Source organism: Alligator mississippiensis, chromosome 7 (assembly GCF_030867095.1).
Source record: "Alligator mississippiensis isolate rAllMis1 chromosome 7, rAllMis1, whole genome shotgun sequence".
In the NCBI taxonomy this organism is placed as follows: domain Eukaryota; kingdom Metazoa; phylum Chordata; order Crocodylia; family Alligatoridae; genus Alligator; species Alligator mississippiensis.
Genome location: NC_081830.1, coordinates 69,853,655 through 69,873,250, shown reverse-complemented (window position 1 = coordinate 69,873,250; position 19,596 = coordinate 69,853,655). Strand labels below are relative to the sequence as shown.

The window sequence follows — 19,596 nt, the reverse complement described above, 5'->3', positions numbered from 1 at the left end:
CCTCAAGTAAATGGAATGGCACCTGTTCTGAATTTGTACACCCCACCCCACCCCCATGGGCCAGCAGTTAATCCATTTTTCAAATGTATATTTTGAATATGAATCTCTTTTATATGTTGGTAATTTTCTCACTAGGAACTTGAGGGATCACTGTTTAACAGTACAGATCTATCCTGAAAAGTAACCAGGTGGACTAGTAATTTCCTATTCAGCCTTAATAATAAGAACTTGAACATATAAATCAGGGCTGGTGCTTGTGACAAAAAAAGAGTTTTAATATCCATTAGTTTTAAAAAGCAAACACAACCAGGAGAAGAGTCCATATTTTATTTCTAGCTTATGCTTCTGAAGCCAAACGCTTTTTCTAACTTTCTTTCAGCTACCTCTATGCCTGTGCACCGTCAGCAGAAGTGTCATGTGGGCCAATTTGACTCATAGAACTTAATACCAGGGACAATGCACATGACAGAGTGGTTTTATTTTGCAGATTTGGTTAAAATGCCATAATTCATCTTGCAAACTACCAAGAGATTATATATGTAGCATTGTACTGTAATGTTTAGTGGTAGTTTTCAGATTTGAAAGTTCAAGGCATCCTATAACTTATAGCAACCTGAGCCTTCATGGGTGAAGACAAATATAACACCTGAGCCATTCCAAAAAAAATGTCTGATTGTGAACCAGTCCACAATTGTCCCTGTACAGAAGTGTCCACACATACACTGCTAAGGGTTTTAAGTAGAACTTTGATCCTTCAGGGAATGTATTGTTGCCAAACTAAAGTACCCAGACCTTCATGCTTACCAGGGATCAGTGACCAGAGGTCCCTAGGATTCCCCTAAATGAGGAGGAAGACCCACTTGGGGCAGGGCAGGGCCTGAAGTGGAGGTATAGCCTGGTGCTGGGTGGCTATGTGGACTACTTCTTACAGTTCCCAGGAGGCTGAGTGCTCTGACACCCCCTTTAAGAACTCCCCAGCTTCTCCAGCCACTCAAGTCCTTCACATTTTCAGCAATTGCTGAGATACGCATTCAGGGTGGGACCTGCCTGACAAAGCTGGTTGCAAGACTACAGCACAAAAGGTGATGAACAATTAACATTTAAATGGCTAAATTCACTTCACAATGAGCATGGAATTCACAGCCATTCTTTTTTATTAAGTGCCCACTGTGCAACGACTGCTTTCCTCCACTTCACCCAGCAACCTATTGGTGTTTACTATTACGGGCACAACCACTTACTCATCACCAGCAAGAAGCTAGGAAGACTCCCTCCCCACACACACTGTAAGATAGGATTCATAACAGTGAAGTTCAAGGAGAATCAGCTCAGAATAGTACTTGATTTTCCTGGTGTGCTTTCAGAAATTTCCAGGAAGAGTAAACTGTTCTAAAGTGGCCTGTACATCTAGGCTCTTGGGGTTTAACACATATTTAAAGTGCTATAAACATTACATCTCTCCACACCCTATATTTTTTTATTCTTCTGTAGCATGACAGACTATCACAGTGACTTCTGTTTGCACTCTCTCTCATGATCTTACCGACTGTAAAGAGAGATAAGAAACTAAATAAGACATAAAATAACCTTAGTTTTTACAGTGCATGTGTAGATGAAACAGGGGCCCTAAATTGAAGTGGTGGGTTTTAAAAAACACTGCTTCAATCTAGGGATGATTAAACCCCCATGTCATATACACACCCCACTGACTTACCTGCCTCTCCAGCAGGAAGGGGAGGGCAAGCTGTGGAGCAGTCCCTCGGCTGCAGAGTTGGGGGGGTGCTCCCCCCCCCCACAAGCAACACCTGCCTCTAGGCATCCAGCTTGGGTGGTCCTGGGGGGGGCTCTGCAGCCGTGGAGGGAAGCACCAGGCCCCCGTGCAGCTCAGGCAGGCAGACTCCAGGAGAAAAATAAATAAATAAATAAATAAGATAGATCAGGCTTGCTACTTTTCTTGGGCAGAGCTGCTTTCCCAGGCTGCTGCTAGGCTGCCTACAGGGCTTTCTGCAGAGCCATAGAGCTGAACAGAGCCCTGTGCTTCACTCCACAGCTATAGGGGCAGCAAACTAGAACTCCTTGAAGGAACTTTATTTTGCAGCACCCCAAGTCATTTAAGGCACATTACACCACCAAAATTCCTGCAGCAGTTGGTGTTACCACATTTGCTCATCACTTTGGAGTGTGCTCATTTATTGAGGATACGTTTCTAGGATCTTTGTAATTCTATCAATGTGCTGCTTGTGTTTCTATATGAAGCTGTCTCTCTCCCTTCTACAAGTCCTCACCCCCAGTGAAGCCATCTTGCAGGACTCATTTTCAATGGGGCCAGGTACCTCCAGTCACCAAATCAGTCAAATACACACACAGATTAACGTGACACACCTGGCCTGGCTGGCTTCATCAGCATGAACAGGCTGACACCCTCATATGTCAGGAATCAGTTCATTAAGGTAACAATAAAATGCAGTCAGACACCAGCACACAGATGAATGGAATACCTCTGAATCCAGCTGGGTGTCTAGCTGACACCATAATGGGCCAGCATTCAGTTCATTAGGGTATGTCTGAGCCAAACTGGGTCAATCAGGCTGTACAAGCTGATCCCCTTATGCGTTTCAAACTCAGCACATCCCAATCTTTTGCCCTAACTGTCCTAATAACGGTAGCCTCTTGATGAGCAGACTTTACAGTATTTTGGGCTTCACCAGCATCTGTGGCTTAGTTAAAAGAAGCATTGCTGCAGAGCAAGTGAGGAAGGGAACATAGAGAAGGAAAAATACACCTGGTTACCACCAGTTTGACTATAAAAGTTATTTATTGCCAAGTATATGAAATTTATGATGGCACTAGTAGTAATACATATGCAAGGGAAAACAATAAAATGATTACAATATTACCCTGGTTTAATTGAGTATTTGGGGAAAACTAACTTAAGCTTAACTAATACAATTCAGATTTAGAAATCTATGCCTAGATAGAAAAAGAGAGAGAGAGATAGAGCGAGATCTGGGATCTCACCATTCCAAAGCACTTGGGTTGTTTGCTGACAGGTAAAGTTCTCAGCATGATCCTTGAAGGGAGATAATCCATTTCTTCCAGCTTCTTGAGAACAGCAGCGGATGGTGTCAGAGAGCCTTCTCTCTTGAAGCACAGTTTGCTGCTTTTACAGCTTTTTGTATACCCTTAGTCTAGCCTCTTCAAAGCATTCTTTTAATTGTGTAAATCAAGAGGGTCCCAAGCCATAATTGACAGGGAAAATCCTGTTATATAAACAGTTTAAATTTAAATGAATTAACCCCTTGGCACTGAAAAAGGTCTCTGGTTGGGAACTTCTCAAGAAACTGATTAACAACCAGGAAAAACATTAAGTTTTAAGGAGTAACCAGACACCTAGGAGCCAGCTTGAAATTATTATGAATAAAAGATATACTGGATGGGATACTACATTGTTTCTTCTCATTTGTCTTAATTATGCTTGCATTTGTATTTTACCTGTTGTTAATAAGTCTCAGTTTAGCATGACTCTCAGATTTTACTGTAGTCTTTTAAACAGACTTAAGGGGATTATTGGGAATGTTTATCAACTTTGTGGGGAGGACTTCCACCAGTTGTTCCGGAAAAAATATGACAGCGTTTGTGGTCAGGGCTCCAATGGGCTGGATGCTGTAATGAACCCTTAACCATTGTTCAAATGTCACCCATACCCTCTCCGACTCAGTTTCTTGCTTCAGCATTCCCTAACCCGGCAACCGAGTTTTAGGCAACCGAGTTTAAATAGGCATCCCACAGTGGGACCAGGGAACGTACAGCCGCGATGCCTAGTGAACTTCTTTTCTGCTTACTTCTGATTAGATGAGGTATGTGTGTATGTAGGGGAGGAAAAATAGAAAAAGTCCTTTGTAAGTCCAGCAAGCTGGGTGCCAGCCCTCCCTCAGGAAGACAGAGCTGGCAGGTAACACTGTAATTAATGCACAGTATGCCACCTAGGCGTGGAAACACCAACACCATTTAAGTGCTGCAAAAGCATTTAGCCCACTTTAAAGTGTCATGAATACACGCCTCTGGTTTTGCCTACACAGCCTGTATTTCCAAGTGGGTTTGTGAGTTATGAGCATTTTGCATTAGTGCTTGTAACCCATGATTTACTTAAAATACAAAGTTCTCGAGACGTATCATCAATTATAGGTTTCTACATTTAGCTCCCAGTTAAAAAAGCCTGGGTCTGTAGAGACCAAACTCCTTTTGTCACCAGGTAACCCCTCGGTTGGCTATTGTTTCTTAGACACCCTAAAAAACTCACAGTACAAAGGGGAGGGGAGTACATTAGATGTTCATCAAAGCCCCCAGGGTTGAGGAATGTGGAAGAATTCTGTGCAAATTGAACAAATACCTCCCTCCCTGCTCTTTTTCTCCTGATCCACAGACCATAGAGTCTCTAAGTAACTACCAGAGAGCAACTTCCACAATATCAGTGTTCTTAACTAGGGTGGAGATTCAAACCACATTTCTAAGCCTCAAGAATACTCTCATGTCTTCCGATCCCCAAATAAACTGTATACTTGCTTTAACAACCCATTCATCAGGAAGTGATAGGTTGCTACTATCTGTGCCAGTGCTATAAACAACATGGGTATGGTATAATCAGCAGCTATAGTCAAAGTTGGACTTCTTTAACAGTCCCCCATTTATGTCCCCTTCACTCACTCAAAGATTTCAACTGCTACTCATTGGTCCCCTTTGAATGAATGTCAGTCAGGTGCAAGTCAAAGCCATTCTAAGACTCTCTCTTCTAACTGGTTAGTGAATTAGAAATAATATCTGTGTTAGTTCCTTCATCAGACCTTATTAACCTACACTTAGTATGTTAAGGCGCTGACAGATTGGGGGGGGCACCCAAAACTGGCACTTTTCTGGAAGAGGAAGCACATTAGTTCAACCCAGCTCCCCAGAATCTGTATAAAATCGCATGCTTCAGCAGGGCTTTTTGGCATTTTTATCTAATAGCCGATTCAATGAGCTATTAGAATAAAAGAGTGCCAAAAAGCTCCGTTGAAGCACCTGATCTATGCAGATGTTGGGCAAGCTGGTTCAAACTAATGTGATGACTTTTCTGGGCATGTGCTGCACTCAATGTGGGGGCACACCAAACTGAAAGTAAACCGCTGGGGTTTTTATTCCATCTGTAAGTGCCCAGTATGTACATATACAGCTTCTAGTTCAAGTACTAGTATGCACAAAGCTAGTGCAGCATGGATCTGCCATGTGCCACGGATACATCCCTCATCTCATCTTGTGACCACTCTGACTCGAGTGACAGAGTTATTTTGCCTTCCATCTATCTTCATGTCAAGTATTCCCACCTATCAAATCAAATTATCTGTTGATAATGGGCTGGATGGGGGTGAAAAGCAGACACAAAAAATATTGAACATAAGGAAAAGCAAATCTATACATTCTGAAGTGTGAAAGAAGAGTGAAAAAAATATCAAGGGACATAAGGAACTATTTTTACTTCACTTTCATTATTCTGCATTTTTATGCAAGAAACTGACAATAAGAGTGACACACAACTCAAAGTCTGTGTAGGCTGTTCTGAACCAGAGACAAAGCCAGTGAAGAGCACATTAGGTACTGACAGGTATTTGAGGTTAGGCGATATTTCCTAAGCTAGGTACAAAAGAAGACCCATTAAAAATTGCTCAGGTTACTAGCAAACGTTACATTGAAGCACGGCTGTAGAAAGAATATTGAGCTTTTGGGGATAATCAGATTTATTTTTTCAGTAAGTAGAGCATATTATTTTCAAGTGGTTAACAGAGAATAACTCTTGTTGGCTTACAGTATAACAGTAATTATTCAAAAAAAAATCTATGGCAGAAGAAGGGCTCATTTCAGATCATATTATATTCACTGGATTAAAGTAGTTAGCTGCTATACAGTCAGATAACAATTGCTTCACTTCAGTAATTTCTGGGTTTTAAGAGGTGACTAAAAGTGACAATATACAGGAGGTGTCTTTTTTTTTTTTTTTTACTTTGTATGAAATGAATACTATAATGTTTGAAATGAATCATTATATATATTAGCATATTTTTAAAAAAAAACCAAGTGTACAAATAAAAAGTTAAAAATGTAAAAATCCTTCGTATCTATGGCCTTGAGTGGACATTCTGAACAAGTGCATGCCATTAATTTGCTTAACTAGAGAGGACATTCCAAACATTTCTGTAATTATATATATTCAGGCTTCTCATTTTCCAGGCTCTATTCAAACTCAGTGCTTGCTTATGTTACCCTTTGGTCGATAAATGATATATTGCCATCTGTACCAGACCCACCGAAAATGTGAGACTGATACCTTTCATCAGCTTTGGACCTTGGCTGAATTTCAAAAACTCTAAGAATATATGTTCTGTACATGCCAAGTTCATTAGTCAGTACTGGTTATGTGGGCATCACTCCTATTCTTTTTCTCTGGTTCATGAGTATACAGGCTTCATCCTGTTCACTACACTAATAAAACAAATCTTATCAAACCTTTTCCTCTCTCCTACTCCCTTATACGGTTCCCTGTAGGTTAACCATTATGTCCCATTTTCTTTCATTATTCAAATACCACAAATCTCATGAACAGTGTGAATGAAGGGAAGTCTTCCTTCTTTAAGCTGATCTATGTTAACAAATCAGGTCAACAAAGCTCTATATGGGCACAGTCCACTCATGTGGAGCTAGCTGCATAATTGTATCTTTAACTGTGCACCTTGGAGTAAACATCATGTCTTCCAGTGAAAAGAAAAGATATCAACATGTTATAATTATTGCTTGAAGTAGTATAATCACCCCTGAAGTGCACACAATCCCATCAAGATAGCAGATGCCTGCAAAAGATAGCCCGCGAACTAAGACCAAACAAAGCAGGGTAAAACTGCTAGAGTTCCATCACTGTATCAGTGTATAGAAGCGATTTCCCAGCTAAGGGACTACAGCCACAAGGACTGAGAGTGCTTTGAGAAACCTGCCTGGTTGTAATATCTCGAAGTCACTAATTTAGGGGGAAAAATAAGAAGTGCAATCATTATGGTAGGAAAAAAACACTGAGAGAAAGGAATGGAAGATGAAAGGGAGAATACACTTTGGACTGGTTCCTTGATAAATACACATATCACATTCTTTCAGGGGATCAGTAATGGGATATGCACAGTTATGGAGAACAGTCAAATTGTGCCTTTGGAAGACAAAACTGGAGAACGCCTGCCAAACAGCATTCTATATTATGGTCTCCTTCCGAGATGCTAAGCCTGCAATCACCCCTGAAGTGCACACAATCCCATCAGAATAGCAGATGCCTGCAAAAGGAGGCCTCCTTTAGTTTGTTCAGGACCATGGAAAGAAGCAGATATTTGATATGAACGATCCTCACCATTAGGAACAAGTAATCCAGGCATGCTTTCATTTAAGAAATGTTCTTCTGAAAAGAAATTGCTTGGTGGTAAGTGAGTAGTAGAAAAGGAAGCACAGATAATCTTATGAAGATATTATTGAGGTATGAGTGATGTTCCAGAAGCTGCAAAAGACATGGGAGTGCTATAGGTGTAGGAATTGTTGCTACAGACATTAACTTTGTCATCTGTAGTTATGATTACAGTTTGTCCCAGACCAATATTTAATATCCTCCAGATTGAGGCAGATGAAGTTTTACTGTGGTATATAGCACAATATGAACTCAAAGTATGGTATATAGAACCAAGATAGGAAACTATTTCTGGTGCTTCTCTCTCTCAGAAGCAAACTCACTTCCTAGCTGAAGAGTACGTAAACTTAATCAAGTTTGTGATCAAAAGGAGATTACCATAAGGAAAGTCTGCATAGCTTGACCCACTGTATCCAACACATTCTGCTTCACAGCATAGCAGCTGTTACATTACTATTCAGGCATCTGAGAGAGTTCATTGATTTAATGGTTTCTTGTTCTTCACTCTAGAAGTGCTAATAAATATCGCTTTTCAATGGTCTTGATATTCTACTAATCAAGCTAACCTTTCTTAGGGCAATTCTGCTGCCTGCTAACTGCTCCTCTTCTCTCTCATTTAAACATCCTTGGAAACTGGTTTGCTTCAAATCGCAGACCACACTAGGAGACTACTCTTCAGCAACAGCTGTGGCTCCAACTTTTATTTAAGGGGGAAGTGAAAGGGTGAGTCAGCTGAAGATTATACACTGTCCCTTCTCTATGCAGCCATACCTTGAGAAAAACAAAACAAAAAATGAAAACCAACCTTTATTTTTCTTCATTCTGCTTTCCAAAAAACAAGATGTATATTTGCGGGGTGGTGTTGCATATGAGAAAATATGGCAATAGACATCATGAATAAATAAAAATGACCACTGACTTCAGTCCATGCAAAATCAACTCCATTCATGTTTTCAAGTGTGGCAAAACATCAGTATAGTTGGACATTAGTATTAAACTGGATCTTATACCAAGTGTGGATAAGGATAAACATTTTGAAATGTGTTATCTGGCTTGGGTTTATATTTGTGCTCTAAGTATACATTTTTGTGAAAAAAAAAGTCCCCTCCCTGCTCAATCAGTCACCTTTTTGCCTAACATCAGTAGTTGACTGCTGCATTCATGAGAGAATTACAGCTGTAGCAGTCCAATTTATCCTTCCAACATTCCAGAAGAAAACTAGCTTTTGCTATGGTCTAGTGGTCACACGGACCTTCTTGCATTCAGTTCTCTATAAATTTCAACACAAAGCTGAAAAGGGGCAAAAAAATTGCAGGTGACCCTGCAGAAACATGAAGGCATTCTGTTTGCATCAGTTCTGTAAAATATTGGCCAAATGATGGAATATACACCAGCAAGGAAAAACAATTTCCAGTCAAATCCCCGTCTGTCACATCACCAAAACAGAGCATCATAAAACATGTAGCTACAGCACTATATATGGAAATATACTGGAGGTGGCACATAATCTGCGCCATAGATGCCGTTTTGTCAAGGGCAGAAGTTCTTGGTAGACTTGCAGTGGGAAAATAATTTACCATAGCACCAATAAAGACAATAAGGCAAGGAATTCCAAATCATCTGAAATCTATCTGTTCTATGATTAAGAAATATGAATCACTCAGCTGACAGCCATAAGACAATATTTAAAACATGCCATGCTAAGAGTTGATTGTGACATAGTCAATATTTTTCATTTTAGTTTTTAAAGCTCTCTATCCAATCTCATTCAAAACTCAGAGGAGAATGCTGTCATGCCACCAACAGAACGTGTGCCTTTCACATTGACATTCCAGAAGAGGAGACTACATTTGGAAACGTCCAGTGCAACCCTAGAAAAAGGCTGAGTATCAGTTTTGCATGCCCCTTGGTAAGCGTTTGGTTCAAACAAACAAAAAAGTTGCTATGAAAAGTATAAATGTTAGGTGACATTCAGCCATGTGTATTTTTAAATCTTAAAAGCACCTGCTAAAAAAAAAATTAAAATCTGGCAGCTGGCATAGGGTGCTGTCAGCTGCCAGCCATCATACATTGTTTTAAATGTTTGATTATCCAGCAGAGCTACTGAAAAACGTGGTGGTAAGCGAACAATTTTGTGACAACACAAACAATAGCAGCTCCACTCATTCTTTGGGAGATACCTGGTAAAAATGGGCAAAACACTAATGCTTTGCTGTGCTGAATTAAAGAAGCGAGGTGATGAATTGCTATTATTTCTCTCTCTCACTCTCTCAGTTCCCTGTTTGTTGACCATATCTGGCCGCGTTTAGTCTGAGCCAGAAGATGATGAGAAAGCTTTACAGTAACCAGCATAGCCTGCACCCCCATTAAAAAAAAAAAAAAAAAAAATTACTTATACATTATCTATTGCTTACAATAGCAGCTCTGCAGAATCACTAAAATTCACAAAACATTTATGACAGAACTGCGATCTTTTCAATTTCTGTATCATCTTAGACTGTAGCCCTTCAGGTAGTTAATAGTACTGGTCAATGCTAAGAAGTAATGTAATGAAAAAGTTATTTATTCTTTTATTGATGGGGGGGAGGGCTATTTGTGTAATCCATTGAGTAACCTTGTTGAAATCAATAAGAATAGTCAAATGAGTAAGGCAAGAAGGATTTAATCCATACTAAATAAGAAAGAAAACTAAAGAACATTTTTTTTGGAATAACTTTCTGCATGTAGGGCATGCTGAGCATTGTCTTCTGCAGATTTCATTTCCCTTCATAATAAGAAGCCAGCTCAGCATGCAACAGGAGCTAATGCTAATTCAACACCCCTGTCATTTCAATTTCTCTCTCACACAAGTTGTATGTTTGTTCTACATCTTGGTGAAGTCTCATCTCAGCAGCCCAGAGCCAAAAGCTAATGGTCTGTTACAAAGCTCAGCCTCCAAAGTGTCAAATATAAAAAACAGCACAAAGAAAACGTTGGCCACAGGCACTTTTGTTAGTCCCAGTCTTGCAGGGCAGCTTCTTGTAGGAACTTCTGGTTCATCAACCAAACTGTTGGCAGACTAGTGCAACGATTTCTGCTGTTACTGCACTGTCCATTATCACTGGGCTATATCTTGCAGCAAAATAAGGGCCAGATCCATCAGGCTATAGATGCTGGTTGACAGCTTACCGAAGAAAACTGGATAGCCAACAGGAGACAGCTGTACACCTCTCATACCTTTTTTAATCTTCTTTTCAAAAAGCTGCCACTGTATGCATCAAGACACCAATGTGGTTCATTTAAATCCCTTTAGTAGTTTATTTTGCTAATCCAGGAGTCAGGAATATTACAACAGCACATTTGTTAGTTTGTGGCTACTTTTGACAATAAATGACCAAGACTATGATGATTACCATGCAACTGCATATTAGACATAAGTATACTCAGCTTCAGCGTAGTTGCCGAGATACAGGTATTACCACATTTTTCTTCTTAAGGTTAACAGGAACCTTTATCTGACTTCATAAATGCTTCTGCTTAACTTCAGAGCTTCCTTTCTTTACATTAAAAGAATATGCAGGATAATGGGAAAAGCAGGTAGGCAGTAAAACAAATAGCTTAGAAGAAAAGATAAATCAGTGAGGGTAAACATACAGAATTCACATGGGAGGGATGGACTTTCTTGGGATTGTCCCAAGCAGCAAGCTTTATTTCTTTAAAAAAAAATAATAATAATAATAATAATAAAGCTCAGATTGATTATATATTTATGAAATTAGAAATCAAGATAGAGATTTTTAGGGTCTTTCCATGCAAATGGAAACTCCTACCCTAAAAAGAAACTAAAAATGGTTTGATGATTGATCTTGCATTATCTCTTTTCCCCATGACTCTACCTATTAGGCCAGGGGCATTGAATATTATATATTCAATCAGAACATTTATCTGGGCTCAGTGACCACAGGTCAAACAGCGGCTCCACTTAAATCTATTACATAAGTCTAAATGATTTTAATGAATGACTCACCCTCAAGTGTTTTGTTTGGCAAAAATCTCAAACTAAAACAAGAGGGGAAATCCTCATTTAGCATCAAAATGATGAATTTGTATTTCAAAAGCCAACTCTACATGTTACACGTATCACACAATTAACTGGCTAATTACACAATAATCTTGAGACCAGTTACACATGCAAAATATCAAACATGCCAGAAAAAGCTCCAAACAGCTATAAAGTTAGACCTCGAAAATATGTACTAACTTTATAGTTAACACAGAGCTAAAAAAATTGTCTTTGCTCTATGAAGATTACAACCAAAAGCAAAATTCAAACTACTGTTTAACCTCAGAAGCCAGACAGGAATATTCTGCAATCAAATCACTAACCCTTTACCTTTGGCTCACTGCTCCTCAGTGATGGTTAGTTCAGCTCTCACTGAAGAACAGGTTGGACAAATCTACAAACCTGAAATAAAACCCGTTTGTTTTTTAAAATAAAATCACCACCAATATTCAATATTTTATGCTTAGTGGAGAAAAAGAATTACCCCTATGAAAACAACAGTTCATCTCCTCCTAACTCCATTTTGCAAAATTTGGAGGCGATCTTGACATTCCATTTCCCAAAAACAAACTTGGGGAAGCAGGTGCTTCAACCAGGTTCCCAAGAAATTGTGAAAACCACATTTATTTTAGTACTTTCTTAGCTCTGTCTTGCCACATATTAAGACTAAGACTTTGTTTGAAAAAATGAATTCAGAGAGTTTGATGCCAAGTTATGTTAGGAACTTGGGTAGAAAACATTAAAAAAAAATAAAAAAAATCAGTGAGTATTTCAAGGTTATGAAATAGTTTTTAATTGATAATAGTTTCCCCACCCTAGTCTTGTTGAAACTATTCCAAGCACAGTCATAGAGCAGGACAAAAAAATCTGAATATGTAAAGGAAAGAGAAAGATATTAACATTTGCTTGAACAAGGTGACTTTTCTAGAAAAGAGATCAAACAGCAAGCCAGTATGTATGGCCATGGAAGAGGATCAGCTTAAGTATAGGTGCTTTCCTTTCATGTGCTGCATGATGCATGTTACAGTATTTGTCTTTAATGATGCTGAATAACACCACCACACTGTTTTTCCCTTTCTTAGGCAATCATTTTCAGGTAAAATATTTTACGAGCAAAATACATGATCAATTACCAATCAGCTTATTATTGGAAAAAGTCATCTCTCAAAATAGGGTGTTTTATAGAACCCTGTAGTAGCAGAAGTTTTAACTCAACCCACCTCCACATGATCTATGACCACATTGTGAAGTCATAGAAACATAAATGGGAAGGGGCCTCCCAAGCTATCAAATTCAGCTCCTTGGTATTTCAGACATTTGTTTAAGGGCCAGTGGGCACTGTCCAGTGTACTCTGCTTAGTGTCCCTTCTTGGCACATTAGCTATTAACCATTTGTGCCAAGGAGAGTAAAAGATCAGGGGTGAATCACTTGTTGCCTTCTCAGTAGCCTCCCTGTTTAAGGGGGACTAATAGTTTACCTGATGGGTGTAAGCCCACAATCATGTGGAGGTAACAAATAGGCCTACCATTTCAGACAACATCTAGGGGGAAAATACATGAAAGAGATAAAAAATAAATATAGATAAAACAATTAAGTTAAAATATTATGACAATCTGTCAAATGGAGCCCCCAGTTTGTGGTGACATACCCAGGTCTGGCATAACCATTTTTTTGCCACCCATTGACCCCTTCTTTCTCTTTAACTTATGGACTCAACAGCCAGGAAAATCCAGTCAGACCTCAAAATCTAAAAGGCTGAGAGAGAACTTTCAGTGGTTCAGGGTGACAGGAAACTAATTGAAGAGCAACAGGGACAGAGAGAGAGAGAGCGGTACTGGGAAGGTAGGAAACAAGTGAGGGAAGTGATAAGGAGATAGGAAAGAACAGTTGCTTGCTCCCCTTGCACCTCAATACCATTGAGGTAATGAGGTGGGTCTTAATCCTATATCCTCCAGTAAAGCCACTTCTAGCAAACAACTGTTCTTTCCCATCTCCTTATCACAGTTGTGGAAGGTAATTAGGCCCTTCACTAACTATTTCTAGATTTCTGCCTTGGGAACTTGCATGATGCATTGTTTCTCTTGCAGGTTTTCCTTAGAGTTCTTCCACCGAGAGAAGGGACCAGCTCCAAAGTCCAGTAGATTTTACCACCTACCCAGAGGCACAGGGTGAAGCTCCAGAGTCATCTACCACTCCCCAAGAGTAAATAGAGCCACCATTGTTAAAATCCAATTGAATTAAATGCCTATCCAAAAAATTAAGTAAAAATATTTGATCTTGTATTGCTCACAAAAGATGTTAATATATTGTCTCTCTCACCTCAGAGAAAAGGGAAGCATCTACACGTGACTCTACGCCATGATAGCAATGCACTAGTGACAGTGTCCATGCTATTTTACCAGCTACACCTGCATCATGACATTTCTGTGCACTTCCAGCTGAACCTGTGCTGAGATCCAGAACTACTTTGCCCTTTGGGGAAAGATCTTTATCTTGGTGTCCAGGCATAGAAATCACAACCTTTTTTCACAACAAAGCTGAAAACAGCTTCAAGGAGTTGGTGCACAAAGACAAATGATTTAAAGATGGCCTAAAAAAAGGTTACAGACAAAAAGTGTCCGTCCAGCAGCGGCACCACTGTAGGAATACACTTCCTCATTATAGTGTGTTGCTACAGTGACGTAGCGCCAAAAAATAACTGTGCATGGCACACACGACACAGTACAGGCCATTACGACACCATCATTTCGTACTCCCAAAAGGAAGTATTACATGATAGTACAGCAGCAACGGTGCCGCAGCAGCATATGTAGACGCACCCAAGGAGTACTAAATCCATGAGTTAAGCCAGATTAAAAACTATAATAAGGTCAGAACTAGCTTCCTCATTTTCTGAATTGTATGTTAAAGAATACATTTATGAAAGAGTGACTCAACTTTACCCTTGCAAAAACTAAATAATCATCTCTCTAGAATCTTTCAGGGATCATGGGGGTAGGGGTGAGGGGAGATATGGGTGCTGTGCATGTGGGTTTTAACGAACAGACAGCAGCAGCAGAGCCCACATACCACAAATGCTATATGTTAAGAAGTAAGTGTCCTAAGAGACTTAGCTGAAAAACAAAGGTATAGATGAGTAAAAGCCTAAATCTTCAGAACCTCATTTAATTTTGCATGCTTAACTTCAGACACAAAGGCCAAAAGCTGTATCCATAACTGTGAGAACATGCAGGCAGACAAAATAATTCAATCCGAGTCCTTCTTTTTCAGGACAAATGGTCTAACCACAGAAAAAACAAACCCTGTTCCACTTTGAAAGAGACCAGAGCTGCCTACCTTCAGGACAGGATTGTGTAACCTGAGTGAACGAAAGAATCTCTCTACAGCTCTCAGCAAGAAGCCTGTAGCACAGGACCCAAAACTTATTCTGGTCTTCAGTATTTCCCTGTTGATTAGCTCTAGGCAGCATCTTGCTCAACATGCTTAGGTAGAATTAGGAATGGACTTCAAACTACTATCTCCTTTATAAGCAGCACCTAACAGAAGAAATACTGAAGACAGTCTTCTCCAAGGGCCAGGTGCTTAAAATTGGGAATGCCCAGCTCCTGATTCACAGGTGCTACATATCATTCCATTGATTTCCATAAAGCACCACCCAACTTCTACTAGTTAAAAAACTGGCTCAATATGTGCTGACAGAGACACAAGTAGAAGAACACAACTTATTTCAGGCTTCAGAGTATTAGTTTAAGGTTAGGCCAAAGTTCAAGTCAGTGCTTTCCTGTTTCAACTAGTCAGGTCAATTCCTGTAACTAGCCCTTGTAAATCCAAAAGCAATTTTTAAGAACACGTGCAATACCACTTATGATTTGTGCAACCTCTCTAATAAAATATTCATTAAAGAAGGATTTGATTTATAGTTTAAATAATGTTAGCTCCTTAGTTCACACATCTAGGTCAATAAAGAGGGTGATTATCATCATAACAGAACAACCTGCAGTATAACTACCTAAGATTAAGAAACTCCAGCTATGGTTATATGACTAGAGCTGCCCCCAAAAAAGGAATCTCAGGGCAAATTCAGGGAATAAAAAAACCAATATGCCTGGCATTCTAACATTGTGAGACAGTTATTTACTGCCTCAGAACAATCATTTAAGGTTGAAGAACAAAGGGGCAAGTCTTCAGCTGATATAAATTGCCATAGCTCTGCTGAAGTTAACAGTGATTGTAAGTAAAATAAAGACACCATAACTACTGCAGATACCAGAGTCTATGCATGTGTAGCAAGCATGGAACTGGGCTGTAGGTAACAGCTTGATAGTAGATGGAAGGGTTTTGTTTCCTTTTGTTCTGTTTTTCCTCCTTTTATTTCATTTTGAAAAAATCCAAAGGGAAAAGAGACCGGATGTTTCATATAATAATTTAAAAAAACAAGCATAATTGCAGCACCTTTGTCTAAACTCATCCACTGAGATAAAAGTTAGAGGGACAGGTTATACTTGGCAATATTTTCCATAGATACAGACATTTTTACAAGACTTAACAGACATTAGCTGTTATGCCTGGAAAATACTCATACACATTTTACAGATAATGACACTGAAACATATAGAGGTTTATTAACCCCAATTCTAAAGAAAAAAAAATGTTCATGTTCCTGGTTTTGGGGTTAACTCCCTAGTTCTTAATGTTTCATTATGATACTTCTAGTGTCATTTAAACAGGCATGTAATACGTGCTGCAAACAGGATTCCCTGAGAGCTTCCAGTAAATTCCATGCACGAAAGAGAGTGTATTGTATTTAAAAAGAAATAATCATCTTTCAACAACTTTCCTACTTAAAGATTACTTCCTTGCTTGCAGTTCATTAAAGAATTTAAGGTCATAGTTTCTGAGCTGGTGACTGAAACCTACAATCCCTATAATTCAAAGGTAGCCAGGCCTCCAAGAGGAAAATTAGTATGACTTAAAGAGGGAAATAAATAGCTATCCACAGAAAACAGAATTATTAGATAATTATTATCTATTTTTTTCCATCATATTCTCCTGGGTCAGTGATATAAATACAAAAATATTTATTCCTGTAACATACTTGGTAGAAGTACCATGGAAAGGGGGTGAAGGGTGTTTATTTATTTAGAGAGATGGAGAGTAACATATCTTACCAAAAATGAATATCTACAAGTTCTTAAAAGAAATCTGAAAAATAATCTAACCCCGTTTATCAGGACAAATCAATAAAGTACAATGTTCAAACAGCTAATGTAATAGCTCTCAAGATTTTATATATCTTCATTATATATAATTTAAACATCTGATGTTCCTAGAATCTGCTGTTGTCTAGATAAACGGACTTGTACTTTTGTCCTGATACAGTATTTCATCTATCTAATTTGCTTTCCATATTTTTTTAGTTTGCATGAGTCATCCAGCTGACAATATAACCTGTAAAGTTAAGGTTCAATAAATATCCTGCCTGGCTCCCATACCCCAATACCCTAAAAAAATCCGTTTTTGTTTGTTTCTTTGATGTTATTGTACCATAATCATTATATTCCTTGCTTCTTTTTCATTCTTTCAAATTTTACAATTCATAGACTGTCATAACATTAATTTTTAAAAGGTAGTTGCCAGTTGGTTTTTACTCTTTTAATAATCTTTCTAGAGCATTTCACAGCAGGTTTTCCCTTATAAGCTGAATTCATTATATCAATTTCTTTATAATTTAGTGTCCTTATTTGTTTCTGATTTCTTTCTTGAATGGTTTGTGAGTCTTTTTCTAGTATTAAGTATTTTAAGTACTTGGATAGCTTCTCACTCTAAAAAAACTTAATCCTCCTTTTAGATACATATGGGCTAAATCCTCCCAGATGCTAAGCAAAGTCAACAGAAGACTCAGCATCCTTCAGGATTGGGTCCTAAAAGACATTTGCTGATTCTCCGGGTCACAAAAACACAACATCTGTGAAAATGCACCCGAGTCCTAAAGTAAAGTTGTCCTACTTGTGACCTATGTGCTGTCTCCAGGCTTCTGCTTCCTTCTATCTTCCCCTAAGCCAGGATCTTTTGCTGCTGCCAGTCTCCAGGCTAGCCTTCCTGCCCACACCCATGCCCCCCCAAGCAACATGGTCCACAGAGCCTGCAGTCGGGCAGCTGGACAGTCCTGTTATGACGGGTACTTTCCTTTCCTCTGGACCCATCTAGGGAATGTACTCAGGATGCTGTATGCAGCTACAGAATCCTAAAGCACATATTGGGTTATTTTTCAGCTAACTCACATTCAAGCAATTTACATTAAAGGGCCCACACTGCCTTTAGAGGAAGGGTCTCCCCTTCTGACAGCACTGGTGAAGGGAAAACATTGGCTTAACCTACTAACTTATTTTCCCCTTCCTTGCACAAGTAACATATATCCAAATAACCTTCTTTTATTTAGTAAGTGATCTCTCTTTGCTGCACCAAAATCTAACCCCAGTTTTATTGATCTTCACTTCCATTCAGCTTCATTTAGAGATGTTTTTTTCTGTGATCAGTTAAATTTCTTTGATTGTTGCCCTCACTTGCCACTACAGCCGACTGAATATCCTACTGGTATCTTTCTTAACTAGTTCATTTTAAAATATACTTTTCATCCTAGCCTGGACAAGGTCACAAAGGTGGCAAGCTCAGTATCTGTGCTCATATCATCGGTACCTTTTCTTGCTAAGAGAGTTCCAATTAGTGCCATCCTATGCCTGTGGGTTTGTTGTCAACATTTATCATCAGGGAAGCTGGAACAAGACCACACGCTCCTTACATATACACCCGCAAACAGATAGTAACAACTTTTGACCTAAGCCAAGTTTGAACTGGGGTCATATCTCAAGCCAGCTCTCTATTTTCACATCTTTTCCGTATTTTTCTAATCATTCAGGGAAATCAAAATCCTGTGTTATGCCACCCCAAACTGTTTCCATGGAAATGATTAATGTGGTCATATAGTCAGGATAATTCATTCACTGCAGGATCACGAAAGATAACAAAATGGATGTGTAAAGGAGAAAAACTCCTGTTTAAACATTTTTTTTTTTTTTGCCTTTAGCTAGCCAAAGCAAAAAGGAAACAATGAAAAACAGATAAAAGAGAAAATGAACGTGCATTTTACATTACAGTTTCTCTGGCTGCTGTTCAAGTATTTCAGTGATCAATGCCCTTAAAATACATTCAGTATGTAGATTAGGAAAATACCAAGGTAATCTAGTAGTTGAAGAATGTCAATATGTCAAAGGTACGGTAAGATTATTCCATGATGAATAAGAAATGAAGATGATATATTGTTATTTATATATTTCCATCACTTTGATAGGCTTTTTTCAGACAGGTAATATGCAAAGATCACCATTAAAGGTCAATATTAGTCCATAAATAACCACACAGGTATGACAAGAAGTCATCTCCTATCCTGCAAAACTATAGTATCTCAGACACTAATGCATAGCAATTTTTTGACAAATACTGACTTTTTTGATAGAAACCAATGAGGATGAAAATAAAAATATTGAGGCTAGTGGTAACTTAGACTTTTTCAGTTTGCAAGATGCTCGGAGAACAATAAAAACCTTTCCATGAACTCCAATAGGAAATGCACTGGATATCAACTAATTGTTTTATAGTAAATACTAGGTTTGCTTAAAAAAAAACAAAGCAAAGGTGTAAATATTTTTCAAATCTATTAAAAACACAAGCAATCCATACTCAAGAGGCACAAATAACAATACACATCTGGGAATCTATGGTCCTTATCAGCAATACAAGTGTTAAACAGAAAGAAGAGTTCTGTGTAGTACCTTTGAAAAGTTAAAGACCACATACACATTTTCCCCAAAATCAGCCCTCCAAGATTGGTCTTAAAAGTCTTAAGCAGGGGAGTTAATTTTCTATGCTGAACTGTGAGAAACTATCCAAGTACTTAAAATACTGTAAAATGACTGCTATGGCTCACCCCCTGCCAGCCTCAGGGAAGGCAGGGGCAGAGTTCACCCTTCAGGGTAAAAGCTACAATGTTAACCCTTCAAAAAACTTATAAATCAGGATTTCCTA

General features: G+C 38.8%; 1 long non-coding RNA gene across 2 annotated transcripts in view; it reads right to left on the bottom strand.

Moving 5' to 3' along the window:
* The window catches only part of LOC106738174 (uncharacterized), a 64,342-nt gene extending 49,093 nt beyond the window's left edge, over positions 1-15,249 (bottom strand). Inside the window, exon 1 of one of the 2 annotated variants that reach the window (XR_009463504.1) lies at positions 14,851-15,249. This is a non-coding gene — a long non-coding RNA (uncharacterized LOC106738174). The remainder of the gene's footprint in view (positions 1-14,850) is intronic. The other variant, XR_001372779.3, reaches the window with a different exon arrangement.
* Positions 15,250-19,596: the final 4,347 nt, after the last annotated feature.